A 17620-nucleotide genomic window follows, 5' to 3' on the forward strand; every position below is an offset into this window, starting at 1 on the left:
GGGTGGGAGGGACGGTATGGGGGGGGGAAGCCATTGTAACCCATGAGTCGTACTTTGGAAATTTATATTCATTAAATAAAAGATAAAAAAAAAGAAAAGAAATAGGATCTAGAGAATCTTGCCTTTAAATGAGAAATTCAAGAACCAACCATGCTGAGGACAAGTCGGGCTCTGTAAGCCAGGCACATGATGTGCCTCGGCTCCAGGCTCCCATCAGAGGCACTTTTTTCCCAAACCACTTTTTTCCCAAACCTAATCCTGAAAAAAATAACAGCACAACAAGTCAAGGCAACTTCCTCTGCACCATCTGTAACAGCGTTCCTCGCTCCTAGGTCAGGGAAGAAAAGCCGATGCACAGCCTCCCTGCATGACCCCTGTGCGGCTCACATATCTGTCTTCCTGGGCGAACGTGTCAGGAGGTAACAAAACTCGGCCAGGACTAATCACTGGGCGTCTCACACAGCAGGGTGCCCAGGCCTTCTGTGCTGCAGGGGAGAGGGGCAGAAGGAGGCACCCACAGTGTAGGAGCCCCAGAGCTGTGAGGAATGGCACTGCTGCAAAGGCACACTTGGGAAGTGGCACTGGAACCCAGCTCCCACCGGCAGCACTGTCCTCCTTGGCCATGTGCTGGCCCCAGAGCCTTCCCAAGGCAGGAACGATGTTTCTGTCTGTTTGCTATCAGCTCCTAGCCTAAGAAAGGACTTCGAAGACCAATCCCATTCACATAGCTACAAAGAAAATAAAATAGCTTGGAATTTTTTTTTTTAATTTATTTGGCAGATAGAGTTAGAGTGTGAGAGAAACAGAGAAAGTCTTCCTTTCACCCCCAACAATGGCCACCACGGCTGGAGCTATGCTGATCTGAAGCCAAGAGTCAGGAGCTTTTTCCTGGTCTCCAACATGGGTGCAGGCACCCAAGCACTTGGGCCATCCTCCACTGCCTTCATGGGCCACAGCAGAGAGCTGGACTGCAAGAGGAGCAACTGCGACTAGAACCACCGGCACCCATATGGAATGCTGGCACCGCAGGTGGAGGATTAACCAAGTGAACCATGGCATTGGCCCCAGCTAAGAATAAATTTAACCAAGAATTTTCAATATTGGAGAATCACAAAAGATTAAAGAAAGGAATAGAAGAGGACACCAAAACAACAACAACAAATTGAGAAGCTTCTGCACTGCAAAAGAGACACTCAGCAAAGTGAAGAGGCAACTAACAGTTGCAAAGTATGCAACTGATAAAGGATAACCTACCAGAAACTTTCAAGAAACTCAACAACAGCAAAACAAACCACCCACTCAAGAAATGGGCAAGGGACTTCAACAGGCTAAATATTTCAAGAAAGGAAATCTAAATGGCCAACAAACATATGCAGAAATGCTTAGGATCGGCCAGTGCCACGGCTCACTAGGCTAATCCTCCATCTGCGGCGCCGGCACCCAGGTTCTACTCCCAGTCGGAGCACCAGATTCTGTCCCGGTTGCTCCTCTTCCAGGCCAGCTCTCTGCTGTGGCCCAGGAGTGCAGTGGAGGGTGGCCTGGGTGCTTGGGCCCTGCACCCACTTGGGAGACCAGGAGAAGCACCTGGCTCCTGGCTTTGGATCGGCGCAGTGCACCGGCCACAATGTGCTGCCGGAGTGGCAATTGGGGGGTGAACCAACGGAAAAAGGAAGACCTTTTTCTCTCTCTCCCTCTGACACTGTCCACTCTGCCTGTCAAAAAGAAAAAAAAATGCTCAGGATCACTAGCCGTCAGGGAAATGCAAAGCAATACTACAATGGCCTTGTGAATGTGGGGAAAAAGGCACCCTAATCCACTGCTGGTGGGAATGTAAACTGGTATTGCCACTGTGGAAGACAGCATGGAGATCCCTCAGAAATCTGAATACGGACATAGCATATGACACAGCCATTCCACCCCTGGGAATATACCTAAGGGAAGTGAAATCAGCATATGAAAAAAGAGTTATCGCTGCCCCCGTATTTACTACAGCTCAAATCACAGCAGCAAAAATATGCAATCAGCCTAAATATCTATCGCCTTAAGACTGAATAAAGACATTATGGGCTATGTACATATGCAGACTGCATACATATACAGACTGCATAGCCTGGCTATTGTGCACCCTACTGCAATAAGCATAGGCCTATGAAAACCTCCCTGTCTATAATGATTTCTTTTTTTTTTAAAGCTATAGTACCAAATCTTTTGAGGTTTAACGGCTATTTTTTTGACAGGCAGAGTTGGACAGTGACAGAGAGAAAGGTTTTCCTTCCGTTGGTTCACCCCCCCCCCAAATTGCCCTATGGCCGATGCACTGCACCGATCTGAAGCCAGGAGCCAGGTACTTCTCCTGGTTTCCCATGGGGTGCAGGGCCCAAGCACTTGGGCCATCCTCCACTGCCTTCCCGGGCCACAGCAGAGAGCTGGACTGGAAGACGAGCAACCGGGACAGAATCCAGCGCCCCAACTGGGACTAGAACCTGGTGTGCTGGTGCTGCAGGCAGAGGATTAGCCTAGTGAGCCGCAGCGCCTGCCAAAATACAGTTCTTGAAAACGCAGTGAAACTGACAAAACGTTTATCCACAGGAAACAGGGGAAAAAAAGAGAACAGACTCCAGTGACTTAACAACAGAAATGACAGCGAGGACATTACTACCAACTTTACCAAAATAATAATCAAAAAGCACTGCGGAAAATCCACAGAGCCCTAACATCACACCAAATGCCAGGAACCCGAAACTGTCCTCCTAGACCAGGAAACGGACCAGCATTTTTGCCCTTGTTCCTCCAGTCCACAGTCTCAGAGGTCTAGAGCAGGGCGGGTGGGCCATCACAAAGCAAACACACGGGAACGCGGGGCCATTCCGGGAGGAGACAGAGCCACCTCTGCTCTCGCACAGCTGCTCGCACAGCACGACCGCGACTCCACTCGCACCGTCGGGACCCAGTGGGAAACCGCAACAGCCGCGCGTCACTCACCTCCAAGGGGGCCCGGTCTGCTGGCAGGACAGAGGCCCGCCAAGGCCGCTGCTTCCGGAAGGGGCCGAAGAAGAGAAACGCGCCTGGGAAACGGCGCGGCAGCCTCTCCTGATCCCGGCCTGGCCCTGGGGCCGCTGGGTCTCCCTCAGGCTCGGCCAGCAGCATCGCAGACAGCTACTCACGGCTCGTGCAGGCTCTCGGCAGGACCGGACACGGCGCTGACTCCCACCTGAGCACCACTGGGCTGTAGGCGCCAGGCGTGCGGGTGCACTTCCGGGTCACAGCGCCAGGCGCAGGCGCACTCCCCACTGGCCGTCACCATGGCGACACAGGATGCTTCTGCACACTGCCCCATCCAGCCTCCGAAGTTCCAGGACTGCTTCCAGTCTTGCCTCTCCAGGGTTCTCTGGGAGAAGCTGGGCCATCAGCGTCTGCATCCCTGAGTCACAGCCTGGATAGTGTCTGTTTCATTTGACAGGTTTTCTTCTAGATGCTCAGTTAGTTGTCACAGATCAGGGGGAATATATGATATTTATCGCTTGGGGACTGGCTTATTTCACTCACCATGATGTTTTCCAGATTCCTCCATTTTGTAGCAAATGACTGGATTTCATTTTTTACTGCTATATACTATTCTTTAGAGTACATATCCCATAATATCTTTATCCAGTCTTCTGTTGATGGGCATTTAGGTTGAGTCCATGTCTTAGCTATTGTGAATTGAGCTGCTTATCTAAGTACCTGAATATATATAAATTATTATATGTATAATATAATATACATATATATTATTTATCTAATTACCTATATATATATATCTCAGGGCTCACACATTTTTTTCATTCTGGAATCCTTATTTGTTTTATTGTTTTGGCTTACCACAGCTGCATTTTCCTTTGTTTTTGAGCTGTTCACCAAAAGTTTGCTTGTTTCAAATTTAATTATTTGTTTATTCATTTGTTTATTTATTCTTTTAAAAACAAAACTGCATTTGACATAGTATCGCTTATGATACAAGAAACACATTAAATTGGAGTTTTATGATTAGAAAACTACAGGGAACACCTACCCTTATGATCTATGTGTCTGGGAAAAGTGAAGGAGAAGGATTTTAAGTTTATCCAAAATGAATTTGACTACAATTTTTTTGTTTAAATCATTTGAAATGCTGAAGCCCCTTGGCCAGTATTGAGAGGCACAAACCAGAAAATCAGTTCTCCTGTTACTAAGCTCTATATCAGATCTGGCTACAGCCTCTTTGCTTGTTTGTTTTGCATTTTAATGCATTACATTTCATTTTGGCTTATAAATATTAATATGTTACATTTTGACTTCATTCTACATAATTTTACATAATTGTAAAAATGGTCTTCTTTAATCAGGGCACTGGCATTTAACCTTCTGGAATCATACGTTTTTTTTTGTTTTGTTTTGTTTTGGCTTCCAGCAGCCAGCTGTTTACGGGCTGTTACACACTTTGTGTGTGGCACAAAGGAGAAAAATCTGCTTCTCTCATTGCAAAACTCCATATCAGATCTGGATACAGCCTCTTTGTTTATTTGCTTTTTTAGGTATTTTTAATGTATTATATTTCATTTCAGTTTATATATTTTATTATGTTACTTTTTGACTTCACGCCAGATTAAACAATTTTGGTAATTGAATTAATTTTCTTTTTTAAATCAGGTCTCAGGCATTTCACCTTCTGCAATCCTACTTTCGTTTTCTTATTTTCCCTTACAGCAGCCAACTTTTCCTTTGTTAATGAGCTATTGCCCCTTTTATTACTTGTTTTCAATCTATTCATTTGTTTATATATTTATTCTGTCATAAACAACAATAAAATTGACATTGTATCACTTATGATACAATAAAACACAAAAAAATTGGAGTTTTATGATTAGAAAACTTTTGGGAACACCTACCCTTATGATGTATGCGTCCGGGTCAATTAAATTTTAACTGTATTGTGCAAGAGAAGGATTTTAATTTCTCCAAAATGAATCTTACTGCGATTTTCTTGTTAAATCATTTGGAATCCTAAAACAACTTGTCTGGTTTTTGGTTGCACAAACAAGAAAAATCTGGTTCTCTTGTTGCTAACTTCCATATCAGTTCTGGCTGCAGACTGTTGGTTTATTTGGTATTTCATTTCATTTGGGCTTATACATTTTATTATTTTACATTTTGGGTTCAGGCTGCATAATGGAATTCTGGTAATTATGCAAATACCCTTTCTTTTTATCAGGGCACTGGCATTTTACCTTCTGGAATTCTAGATTTTCTTTTATTGTTTTGGCTTCCACTAGTCAATATTTTCTTTGTTTATGGACTGTTCACCACATTATTTTGACTTTAAATTTATTTGTTTATTCATTGGATTATTTATTCTGTCCTAAATAAAAACACATTTGACATAATATCCAATATGATACCTAAAACAGCAAATTGGAGATTTGTGATGAGAAAACTACCCTTATGATCTATCTTATGGGAAAAATGAAATTTAAGTGGGAGAGAAGAATTTTAAATGTCTCTAAAACAAGTTTAACTGCAGTTTTCTTATTAAAATCATTTGGAATTCAAAATCAGCAATCTTGGCCTGTTTTGGGTGCCGCAGACTAGAAAAAGCTGGTTCTCTTGTTACAGAGCTCCATATCAGTTCTGGCTACAGCCTCTTTGGCTGTGGTGGTTTTCTTTTTCTTTTTTTTTTTTTTTGTATTTTTTCATGTATTGCACTGCATTTTGGTTTATGAATTTTATTACGTTACATTTTGGCATCATGCCAGATAATGGATTTAAGTAAACGGATAAATGCTCTTCTTTAATCAGTGTGTAGGTTTTTTACCTTCTGGAATTCTAAGTTTGTTTTATTGCTTTGGCTTCCAGCTGCTGCCTTTTTCTTTGTTTATGGGCTGTTCTGCACAGTTTTATGATTTTTAAATTTATGATTTTTTTAAATTTTATGATTTTTAAATTTATTTATTTGTGTATTCTGTCAGAAAAACACACTTGTACAGAAAAACCCAAGAAATTAGAGTTTTATGATTAGAAAACTACAAGGAACACCTACCCTTATGATCAATGTGTCTGGAAAAGTGAAATTTAAGCCTTTTGTAGTAGAGAAGATTTTTAAGTCTCACAAACCAAGTTTGACTGTGATTTCCTTGTTAAAATAATTCAGAATTATAATTTGTAGTAGAGAAGATTTTTAAGTCTCACAAACCAAGTTTGACTGTGATTTCCTTGTTAAAATAATTCAGAATTATAAAGCAACTTGACCTGTTCTGGGTGCAACAAACCAGAAAAATCCAGTTCTTTTTGCAAAGCTCCATATCAGATCTGGGAACAAAATCTTTTTTCTTAGTATTTTGGTAATTTTATTCATCAATTGCATTTCCTTTTGGTTTATATTTTAACTATGTTACATTTTGCCTTCATGCTGATAATACAATTCAGGTAATTGGATTAATTTTCCTTTTTAATCAGGGTTCAAGCATTTTAATTCTTCAATTCCAGGTATTTTTTTTTGGCTTCCAGCAGCTGCATATTTCTTTGTTTAGGGACTACTCCCAAATTTTTCCTTGTCTTAAATTTATTTGTATGCTTATTTATTTATTCTATGAAAAACAATACATTAGAAATAGTATCACTGTCGATACAAAGAAACAACAAACTGTCATTTTATGATTAAAAAACTGCAGGAAACACCTACTCTTATGATCTACTTGTCTGGAAAAATTGAAATTTAAGCCCTCTGTAGAAGAGAACGTTTTATGTTTCCCTAAATTGAGATTAACTGAGGTTTTCTTCCCAAACTCATTCAGAATGCTCAAGCAATTTTCCCAGATTTGGGTGGCACAAACAAAAAAAATACAGTTCTTTTGTTAATCACCTCCATATCAGATCTGTCTAGAGCCTCTCTTTGTTTGGGTTTTTTGTTTTTGACAGAATAAATGAACAAATGAATAAACAAATAAATTTAAAACCAGAAAAAATCTGGAGAACAGCCCATAAACAAAGGAAAATATTCTGCTGGTAGCCAAAACAATAAAACAAACCTAGAATTCCTGATTAAAACAACATCATTAACCCAGTACCTGAATTCCATCATCCAGCATGAAGCCGTAAGGTAACATAATAAAATTTATAAACCAAAATGAAATATAGCACATGAAAAAATGTAAAACAAACAAACCAAGATCAGTATCCAGATCTGATATGGAAATTTGAAACAAGAGAACTAGATTTCGCTGAGGTTTTTTTTGAATTTTATTTTAAAACGTATTTGAGAAACACAGAGACACACCACCACCACCCCTCCTACCTGCTGGTCCAGGCCCCCAAATGCCTACAAAGGCCGCCCAATCACCAGAGGGTCTGTTCCAGCCACACCTGACCCCGCCTCCACCCTCCCCCACCCAGGCAGGTGCTCCGCGACCACAACTGCCTGCAGAAGCTGCTGCAGCACCTGACCTCGCACAGCCTGACCATTGTGAGCAACGCGTGCTGCACGCTCTGGAACCTGTCGGCCTGCAGCACGCGAGACCAGGAGCTGCTGTGGGACCTGGGCGCCGTGGGCATACTGCACAACCTGGTGCACTCTGGGCACAAAATGATCGCCATGGGCAATGCCGCTGCGCTGCACAACCTGCTGGCCTACCAGCCCGCCAGGCACCAGGCAGCCGCCACGGCCATGTCCCCCGGCACCTGCGTGCCCATCCTCTATATGTGCAAGCAGCGGGCACTAGAGGCAGAGCTTGATGCCCGGCACCTGGCGCAGGCGCTCGGCCACCTGGAGAAGCAGGCCCTGGCCGAGGCGGAGGCCGAGGTTGCAGCCGCCGCCAAGAAGCCACTGCTGCCCCTGTGGCACCTGGACGGGCTGGCGCGGTACTACGCCTCCGACTGGGGCTGCTTCGAGGACGACCACGACGCGCCCTCCCTGGCCGCCACCACCGCGGAGCCCGCCAGCCCAGCCATGCTCTCTCTCTTCCTGGGCAGCCCCTTCCTGCAGGGCCAGGCACTGGCCGCACCCCGCCAGCCCGCCGCAGTCTGGAGCCCGAGAAGGAGGAGGGCAGCAAGGCTGTTGTGGCGGCCAAACCCAAACCAAGCTGGTGCTGGCGGTCCGCCGAGCGACCATCTGATGGAGGACATCTCGGCCTTGCACACCTCGTCTGACTACAGCTTCAGCCTCAGCTCCGAGGATCCCGGGCAGGAGGTGCGCAGGGGTGGGGTGGGGTGGGGAGGGCAGGCGCATCCCCTGCTGCTCAAGGCAGCTCATGCCAGCCTGTCAGACGACAGCCTCAACAACAGCAGCAGCAGCAGCGCCGGCTACTGCCCGCGGGAGCACATGAGGACCTGCCCGCTTGCCGCGCTGCCCAAGCACTGCAAGGAGCTCCTGGGCGGGCAGCCGCGGCCCGCTCGGCTCGACCGTGGGCCCACCCGGGATGCCGCTGGCGCCAACGCCCGTGTGCGCACCATCAAGCTGTCGCCCACCTATCAGAACGTACCTCTGCTGGAGGCCGCGGGCAGGGCAGGCACCAGGGATCCTGGCGGCCCCCAGGCGGCCCCCAGGGCCTGGAAGCAGCACTGGCTGCCGTCTGAGGGCCTGAGCAGGTGCCCGAGAAGCTGGGAGCTGGCTGGCCGGCCACGGCCAACAGGGCGCTGCAGAGGCTGGTGGCGCAGGAGGGGCCCCTCTTCCTGACCCGCTGCAGCTCGCTGTCCTCGGCCGGACTCCCCGGCCCCAGCGAGGCCAGAGACCTGGACAGTGAGTCCTCCCTAGAGGGCCTGGAGGAGGCCAGCCCCAAAGAGGCGGAGCTGGACGGGGCGTAACGCGGGCCCCCGCCCATGGCCATCCAGGCCCGCCGGCGGGGCTGCGGCTGGCGCCTGGGCATGGAGCTCCTCGGAGAACTGTGTGCAGGAGACGCCGCTGGTGCTGAGCCGCTGCAGCTCCATGAGCTCCCTGGGCAGCTTCGAGAGAGCCCAGCCATCGCCAGTTCCATCCCCAGTGACCCCTGAGGCGGACTAGGCAGCAGCATGGTGAGCCCCAGGGAGCTGCCCAACAGCCTCGGGCAGACCATGCCGCCCAGCAGCAGTAAGACGCCGCCGGCCACGCAGCCAGGCCAGCCCAAGGACAGCCAGGTCAGCCTGCAGTGGGAGAGCTACGGGAAGCGCTTCCTGGACATCCCCAACTGCCGGCAGCCCTGCCGCCTGCCTTCTGAGCTGGACGCCTGCAGCATCCGCTTCACCGTGAAGCTGGACGAGAACTTCTGCGCCTCCAGACTCAGTGCGCTGGCCCTGCACGAGCACTACGTGCAGCAGGACCTGGAGCTGGGGCTACTGCTGCCCACCTGCCCCGACCTCCGCGCCAGCCACTGTCAGTGAGAAGAGGCCGCCGGACGCCAGGAGGGGCCGGCACCCGCGGGCTCCCGCACCCGCACGGCCGCGGACCAGGAGCTGGAGCTGCTGCGCGAGTGCCTGGGGGCGGCCCTGCCCGTGCGGCTCTGCAAGGTGGCCTTGGCGCTGGAGCCCGACCGCAGGGCATTGCCCATCCGCGTCTACATGCTGGTGCCCGCCCCGGCCTAAGAGGACGACTTGTGCACCAACTCGGCCGAGGGCACTCCGGTCAGCTTCTCCAGCGCCGCCTCCCTCAGCGAGGAGACCCTGCAAGGGCCCACCAGGGAGCAGCCCGAGGCCGGCTGGACAGGCGGGAGCCCCCCGGCCTCGCGGCCCCAGCCAGCCAGATCTCCAGGAACCGGCTCAAGGCCGGGGGCGATGGCCGGAGCCCGGAGCAGGGCCGGGGAACAGGCAGGAGCCGGACCGGGCTGGAGCTGCCACTGGGCTGGCCCGCAAGTGCCCACTTGGACCAGGCTGGGGGGAGGGGGGAGGCAGTCCCTGTGCCTCAGGACGCCCACCAAGGAGGCCGTGTACTGCCTCTATCACTCTGAGGAGGCGCCGTCCTCGGCCGGGCCGCCCCCACGGCGACTGTCCACCATCCCATGGGCCCTGAGGTGGGGCGGGAAGGAGGCCCGGGCCCCAGCCAAGGCGGCCTCTCAGGCCCAGCCGCCCCCCCATCCCAGCCCAACCCTGGCTGATCACCAAGGAGACCCCCACCTTGCTATTCTCTGAGCTCTTCTGCCAGCTCGCTCAGCGATCCCGAGCCCTGTGAGCGGCCGGCCAGGACAGCCACCTGGGAGGCCCGGAGCCCACGGTCCCCCAGGCCCTGCGCCAGGGACCACAGCTCCCCCAGGTCGTGCTCAGAGGAGGAGCTCCTGCACTGCTGCATCGGCTCAGCCCTGCCCAGGCGCCGCAAGGCCCGGGCTCTGGGCAGGACTAGTGGCCGGCAGAGGCACCCCAGGACTGCCTCGAGGAGGTGGCCGGCTCAGACCAGGCCTCGGACCTGGACAGCGTCCAGTGGCACACCATCCAGGAGGGTGCCAACTCCATCATCACGTGGCTGCACCAGGCGGCCTTCTCCAAGTCCGACTCCCTCCCTCCCTCCCTCCCTCCCTCCCTCCCTCCCTCCCTCCCTCCCTCCTTCCTTCCTTCCTTCCTTTCTTTTTGACAGGCAGAGTGGACAGTGAGAGAGAGAGACAGAGAGAAAGGTCTACAATTAAATAGATTTAAAACCAGAAAAAAATGTAAGGATCAGCCCGTAAACAAAGAAAAAATCGTTTGCTGGAAGCCTAAACAATAAAACAAACCTAGAATTAAAGAAGAAGGTAAAATGTCTGTTTCCTCATTAAAAAATATTAAATCCAATGACCTGAATTCCATTATCTGGAATGAAGGCAAAATGTAACATATTAAAATTTATAAACCAAAATGAAACAATATATGAAAAATGCAAAAACAAACAAACAAAGAGGCTGTAGCCAGAGGCTGTAGCAGGATCTGATACAGAGCTTTGCAACAAGCAAATCAGATTTTTCTGGTTTGTGCCACCCAAAACTGGCCCAGTTGCTTTAGCATTCCAAATTATTTTAACAAGTAAACCACAATCATACTTGTTTTTTAGAAACTTAAAATGCTTCCCTTATACAAAGGCTTAAATTTCACTTTTCTCAGACTCATGGATCATAAGGGTAGTTGTTCCCTGGAGTTTTCAAATCATAAAAAGACAATTTGTTGTGTTTTTGTATCATAAGCAATACAAAAGTCAAATGAGTTGGTTTTTTTGACAGAATAAATAAATAAACAAATGAATAAACAAATTTTAAGTCAGAAAAAAGTGGGGAATAGCACATAAACAATGAAAAATTGGAACTGGAAGGTAAAATTACTATGTACTGATTAAAAAAAGAAAATTAAGCTAAATACATGAATTTTGTTATCTAGCATGAAGCCAAATTGTAACATACTAAAATTTATAAACAAAAATGAAATGTGATTCATGAAAATAATGCAAAGCAAACAAACAACCAAACCAGCAAAGAGGTTGTAGCCAAATCTGGTATGGAGCTATGCAAAAGGAACCAGATGTTTCTGGTTTGTGCCACCTAAAACCTTTCACATTGCTTTAGCATTCTAGATGATTTTAACAAGAAAACTGCAGTCAAACTCATTTTAGAGAAATTTAAATTCCTTCTCTTCAACAAAATGCTTAAATTTCTCTGTTCTCAGACACAAAGTTCAAAAGAGTAGGTGTTCTATGTAGTTTTCTAATCATGAAACTCCTACTAGTTGTGTTTTTGTTGTTTTTGACAGAATAAATGAATAAACAAATAAATATAAACAAGATATAAGGTAGGGAACAGCCCATAAATAAAGGAAAAACATCTGCTGGAGCCAAAACAATAAAGCAAACCTAGAATTCCATAAGATAAAATACATGTGCCCTGATTTAAAAAATTATCTAGTTACCAGAATTCCCTTATCCTGCATGAAGCCAAAATGTAACATAATAAAATTTATAAGCCAAAATGAAATGTAATACATGAAAAAATACCAAAAAAAATAAATAAATAAACAGAGGTTGTAGCCAGAACTGATGTGCAGCATAGCAAAAAGAGATTCAGATTTTTCTGCTTTGGGCCACCAAAACCTGGAGAGGCTTCTTTAGCGTTCTGACTGATTTTAATAAGGAAACTGCAGTCAAATTCATTTTGCAGAAATTTAAATCCTTTTCTTCTTCAAAAGCCCTAAATCTCACTTTTCCCAGACACATATCATAAGGGTAGGTGTTCCCTGCAATTTTCAACTCATAAAATCAATATTTATTGAATTTGATTGTATCACAAGAGATACTATGTCAAATGTGTTGTTTTTGACAGAATAAATAATGAATAAACAAATAAATTTAAAACCAGAAAAAATATGGTTACCAGCCTGTAAACAAAGGAAAAGGCAGCTCCTTGAAGTCAAAATCAACAAACAAACCTAGAATTCCAGAAGGTAAAATACCTGAGTCCTGATAAAATAAAAAAATTAATTTATTTCCTGAATCCCATTATTGGGTATAAAGCCAAAATATAACATAAAAATATTTATAAAAAAGTGAAATATAATTCATGAAAAAATGCAAAAAATAAACTCATTTTGGAGAAGCTTTCAATATTTCTCTTCTACAAAAGGCTGAAATTTTATATTTCCCAGACAGATAGATCATAAGCATAGGAGTTCCCTGTAGTTGTGTAATGATAAAACTCAAATTTTTGTATTTTTTAATCATAAGGGATACTATATCAAATGTGTTTTGTTTGACAGAATCAATAAAAACAAACAAATGAATAAACAAATAAATAAATTTACAAATGAGAAAAAAAAAAGAGAAAGAAAAAGAAAATGAGTTCACCTCAGACCTCAGGTTTCCCTTTTAAAATAATCGGGAATGCTGCAGCAACACTTCATTAGCTGGTTTTGGGTGGTAAAAGCCAGAAAAATCCAATTCTGTTGCTACTAGTCATGATTAACAGACCAGGCCATATTTTCTTTCCTTTCTTCTTTTTAAAAATTTTTGTGTTGTATAAAGGAACGCCTCAGGCAAACTCAATTTCAATAACTGTGAAATCCTTCTGAACTGAAAAAGACTTAAATTTAACTTTTCCCAAATACACATATCAGAAGTGACTATATTCTCTGTATATTTCTAATAATAAAATTCAGATGTGGCATTTTTTATCTTCATTTATTCCATGTCAAATATGTTGTTGTTGATGACAGAAAAAGTAAATAAATATATTTTAAAAAATAGGAATCTCTGAGGGTAAAGGCACATAACCAAAAGGATGAGGAATGGCAGGGAGACAAAACATAAAAAAAAAAAAAAAATGAGGAATCCAAATGGTAAAGTGCATGTGTCATGATATGAAAAATAAGACTAAAATAAGCTAAAATAATAAAAGACTAAAATGTTTTAAAAATTACACAATAAAATGTACCACATGAAAGTTAAAACAAATAGAATGAAAATGTGGCCTGTTCTGTTAGTCATGGTTAGCAGCAATAGAACTGGATTTTTCTGGTTTCTACCACCCAAAACCAGCCAATGAAATGTTGCTCCAGCATTCCTGACTTCTTTAAAGGAAAATTTGAGGCAAACTCATTTAACATAACGGTGAAATCAGTCTATATTGAAAAAGGCTTAAATTTAAATTTTCCCAAATACATGAATTAGAAGTACAGGTGTTCTCTGTGTATTTCCAAGAATAAAATCTCAGATTTTCTTTTGTTTTTGTATCTTATGCTGTACTATGTCAAATATGTTGTTGATGACTTAAAAAACATTATCTAAAAAAAAATTTAGATAATTACCTAAATTATCTAAAAAACAAAACAAAACAGGGATCCATGAGGGGATTGGCACATAGCTAACAGGATAAGACAGCCACCAGGAAGACAAAACAATAACAAAACTGAGGAATCCAAAAGATGAAATGTGTGAGCCATGATTTAAAAAAAAAAAAAGACCACATATTCAATTATATGTGCTAAACCATCACACAGAAAGCCAAAAAATAACACTAAAGTTTAAAAAAACTTCAAAATAAAATATACCATAGAAACAAAAAAATAAAATGTGGCAAGTTTTATTCATTGTGATTAGTAGTAACAGAAATGGAGTTTTCCAGTTTGTACCACCCAAAATTGGCTGATGAAATGTTGCTGTAGCATTCCTGGTTTTTTTTTAAATGGCAAACCTGAGGCAATCTCATTTTCAAAAACCATGAAATCCTATTGAATTGAAAAAAGGCATATTTTTAACTTTTCCCAAATAGATATATAAGAATTATATGTGTTTTCTGTATATTTCCAAGAATAAACCTGAGTTTTTTATATATATCTTAAGGTATACCATGTCAAATGTGTTGCTGTTGAACAGAAAAAACAAATAAATGTATTGAAAAAAACAGATTCCATGAAGAGAAAGGCACATAGCCCAAAGAATAAGGGAGGCAGCACTAAGTAAAAATAATAAATAAAAAACTGATAATCCAAAAATGAAATGCATGAGAGATGATTAACAACAACAATAACAACAAAACAAGACTACATATCAAATTAACTGAATCCACCATGAGGCACGAAGACAAATAAATGACAGACAACTGACTGAACACCAAAAAGGAAACCTGTTGAAGTGAAATGGACACTATGGGAAACGGTGACTTGATCAGCATAGCCCTGACTGTTAATGAACAACTTAATACATTATCCCTCTTAGTAGTTTTTTTGTCTGTTCTACATAATATGACTGGTTTAATTCTGTAATTAATACACAGTTATTCTTAAGTGTTGAAAATTAACTGAAATGTGATCCCTGTTAAACATAAGAGTAGGAATAAGAGGGGGAAGAGATGTATAATTTGGGACATGCTCAAGCTGACTTGCCCCAAATGGTAGAGTTAGAAACATACCAGGGGATTCCAATTCAATCCCATCAAGGTGGCATGTACCAATGCCATCTCACTATTCCAAGTGATCAATTTCAGTTCACAATTGATCATAATGAAAGGACTAAGAGTCAAAGGGAGCACATAAACAAGTCTAGTACCTGCTAACACTAACCGATAGAATAAATAAAGGGGAAAGTGGTCCAACATGGGAAGTGAGATACTCAGCAGACTCATAGAATGGCAGATGTCCTAAATAGCACTCTGGCCTCAGAATCAGCCCGAAAGCCATTCGGAGCTGGCTGAAAAGCCCATGAGAGTATTTCAGGCATGGAAAGCCAAGACACTCTGGCAAAAGATCTCTGCGAGTAAGATCCCAGTGGAAAGAACAGGTCTTCAAAGAAGGAGGTACCTTTCTCTGAAGGGAGGAGAGAACCTCCACTTTGACTATGACCTTGTCTAAACAAGATAAGAGTCGGAGAACTCAGAGGGCTTCCATAGCCTTGGAAACTCATGACTGGAGCATAGGGAGATTACTGATGCCATAGACAGGAGTGTCAATTGGTAAAGTCAACATCAGGAGTCACTGTGCACTTACTCCTCATGTAGGATCTCTGTCCTTAATGTGCTGTGCATTGAGATTTAATGCTATAATGAGTACTCAAACAATATATTTCACTTTGTGTTTCTATGGGGGTGCAAACTGTTGAAATCTTTACTTAATGCATACTAAACTGATCTTCTGTAAAAAAAATAAAAGAAATTATCAATTCCCAACTTGACTCTCACTGGGATTAAACATGACAATAGGTCTGATCTGATTTCATCATCATTTTAAAAAATCATCTGTTATTTTTCACTTTATGTTTCTGTGTGGGAGCAAACTGTTGAAATCCTTACTTAATGTATACTAAGCTGATCTTCTGTATATTAAGATAATCGAAAATGAATCTTGATGTGAATGGAAGGGGAGAGGGAGTGGGAAAGGGGAGGGTTGTGGGTGGGAGGGACGGTATGTGGGGGAAGCCATTGTAATCCATAAGTCATACTTTGGAAATTTATATTCATTAAATAAAAGTTAAAAAAAATCAAAAAAATCTTAAAAAAATTAAAAAAAATAGTGTAAAATAAAATATACCACGTGATAATTAAAAACTGAAAAGAAAGAAAATGTGACGTGGTCTGTTTAGTGACAACTGAACTGATTTTTCTGGTTTATACCACCCAAAACCAGCCAATTAAATATTATTCTAGCATTCCTGAATTTTTACTAAAAGTATAACCTGAAGAAAACTCATTTTCACTAGCTGTTAAATCCTTCTGTACTGAAAAGGCTTAAATTTAACTTTTTCCAAATAGACATCAGAAGTGTAGATGTTCTTGATATATTCCTAAGAATAAAATCTCAGATGTGTGAATTTCTTTGTTTTTAATGTTCAGTATTTCAAATGTGTTACTAATGACAGAAAAATAAATAAATATATTTTAAAAATGGGAATCCGTGAGGGGAACAGCCCATAGCTATAAGGATAACTACAGCTCACCAAAAATTTCACATAAGTGAAAAGATAAGGGAGCTGAAAGGAAGCCAAAACAATAAAACAGAAGAATCCAAAAGACTTGATGACAGAAAAAAATGAGTTAATATGTTAAAAAATGTGAATCCATGAGGGGAATGGAACATGGCCAGAAGGATAAGGGAATTTGCAAGAAGTAAAAACATTTAAAAAAGGAATTCAAAAGTGAAATTAGAGAGTCATGATTAAAAAGTTTTTAAAAAACCCATTATCCAAATATGAATTCCAAAATTGGGCATGAAGCCAAATAACAGACAGATTAAAGTATAAAAACAAAACAAAACAAAATATACCACACACACAAAAAGATAAAATGAAAGAAAAGTTGGCATGTTTTGTTAATCCTGTTTAATAGTAACACAACCGGACTTTTCCAGTTTGTACCACCCAAAGCCAGCCAATGAAATGTTGCTCTAGAATTCATGATTTTTTTAAAAGGAAAGCCTGAGGCAAACTCAGTTTCAAAAAAGTGAAATCATTCTGTACTGAAAAACGCTTAAATTTAACTTTTCCTTAGAAATATATCAGAATTCTAGGTGTTCTCTGTGTATTTCTAAAAATAAAATCTCAGATGAGGGTTGTTATTTGTATCTTAAAGTGTACCATGTCAACTGTGATGTTGTTGATGAAAGAAAAAATAAATAAATATATTACAAAATGGAAATCCAAGAGTGGAATGGCACATGGTGCAAAGGATTAAAGAGCCACCAGGAAGCCAAAACAATAAAAAACCTGAGGAATCCAAAAAGTTAAATGTGTGAGCAATGATTTAAAAAAAAATACCACATATAGAATTACATGAATTCCACCACTGGGCAAAAAAACAATTAAATAACAAATTAAAATTTTTAAAGAATCCAAAATACAATACACGACCCAAAAATTTCAAAAAAAAAAAAAAAAAAGAAAGAAAGAAAATATAGTCTGGTCTGTTAATTGTGGTTAGTAACAACAGATTTGGATTTTCTTGGTTTGTACCACAGAAAGGTGGCCAATGAAATATTGTTCGAACATTTCTGATTTTTCTAAAAGTATAACATGAAGCACACTCATTTTCAATAACCATTAATATCTTCTTTAGTGGAAAGTCTTAAATTTAACATTTCCCAAATATGGATAGCAGAAGTGTAGGTGTTCTCTGTGTATTTTTAAGAGTAAAATCTCAGATGTGGGGTGTTTTTTGGTATCTGAAGATATACCATGTCAAATGTGTTGCTGTTGATGACACCA

At 42.7% G+C, this 17620-nt stretch overlaps 1 protein-coding gene and 1 pseudogene across 1 annotated transcript in view; one reads left to right on the forward strand and one right to left on the reverse strand.

The window, feature by feature from the left end:
- Nucleotides 1-18: 18 nt before the first annotated feature.
- The window catches only part of LOC127488699 (uncharacterized), a 121423-nt gene continuing 103821 nt past the window's right edge, over nt 19-17620 (reverse strand). Inside the window, exon 7 of the mRNA XM_070067811.1 lies at nt 19-3723. The gene's annotated coding sequence lies outside the window, so the exon portion shown is untranslated. The remainder of the gene's footprint in view (nt 3724-17620) is intronic.
- Nucleotides 7382-13915, forward strand: LOC127488952 (adenomatous polyposis coli protein 2 pseudogene; annotated as a pseudogene).

Source organism: Oryctolagus cuniculus, unplaced genomic scaffold (genome assembly GCF_964237555.1).
Source record: "Oryctolagus cuniculus unplaced genomic scaffold, mOryCun1.1 SCAFFOLD_134, whole genome shotgun sequence".
Classification (NCBI taxonomy): Eukaryota; Metazoa; Chordata; class Mammalia; order Lagomorpha; family Leporidae; genus Oryctolagus; species Oryctolagus cuniculus.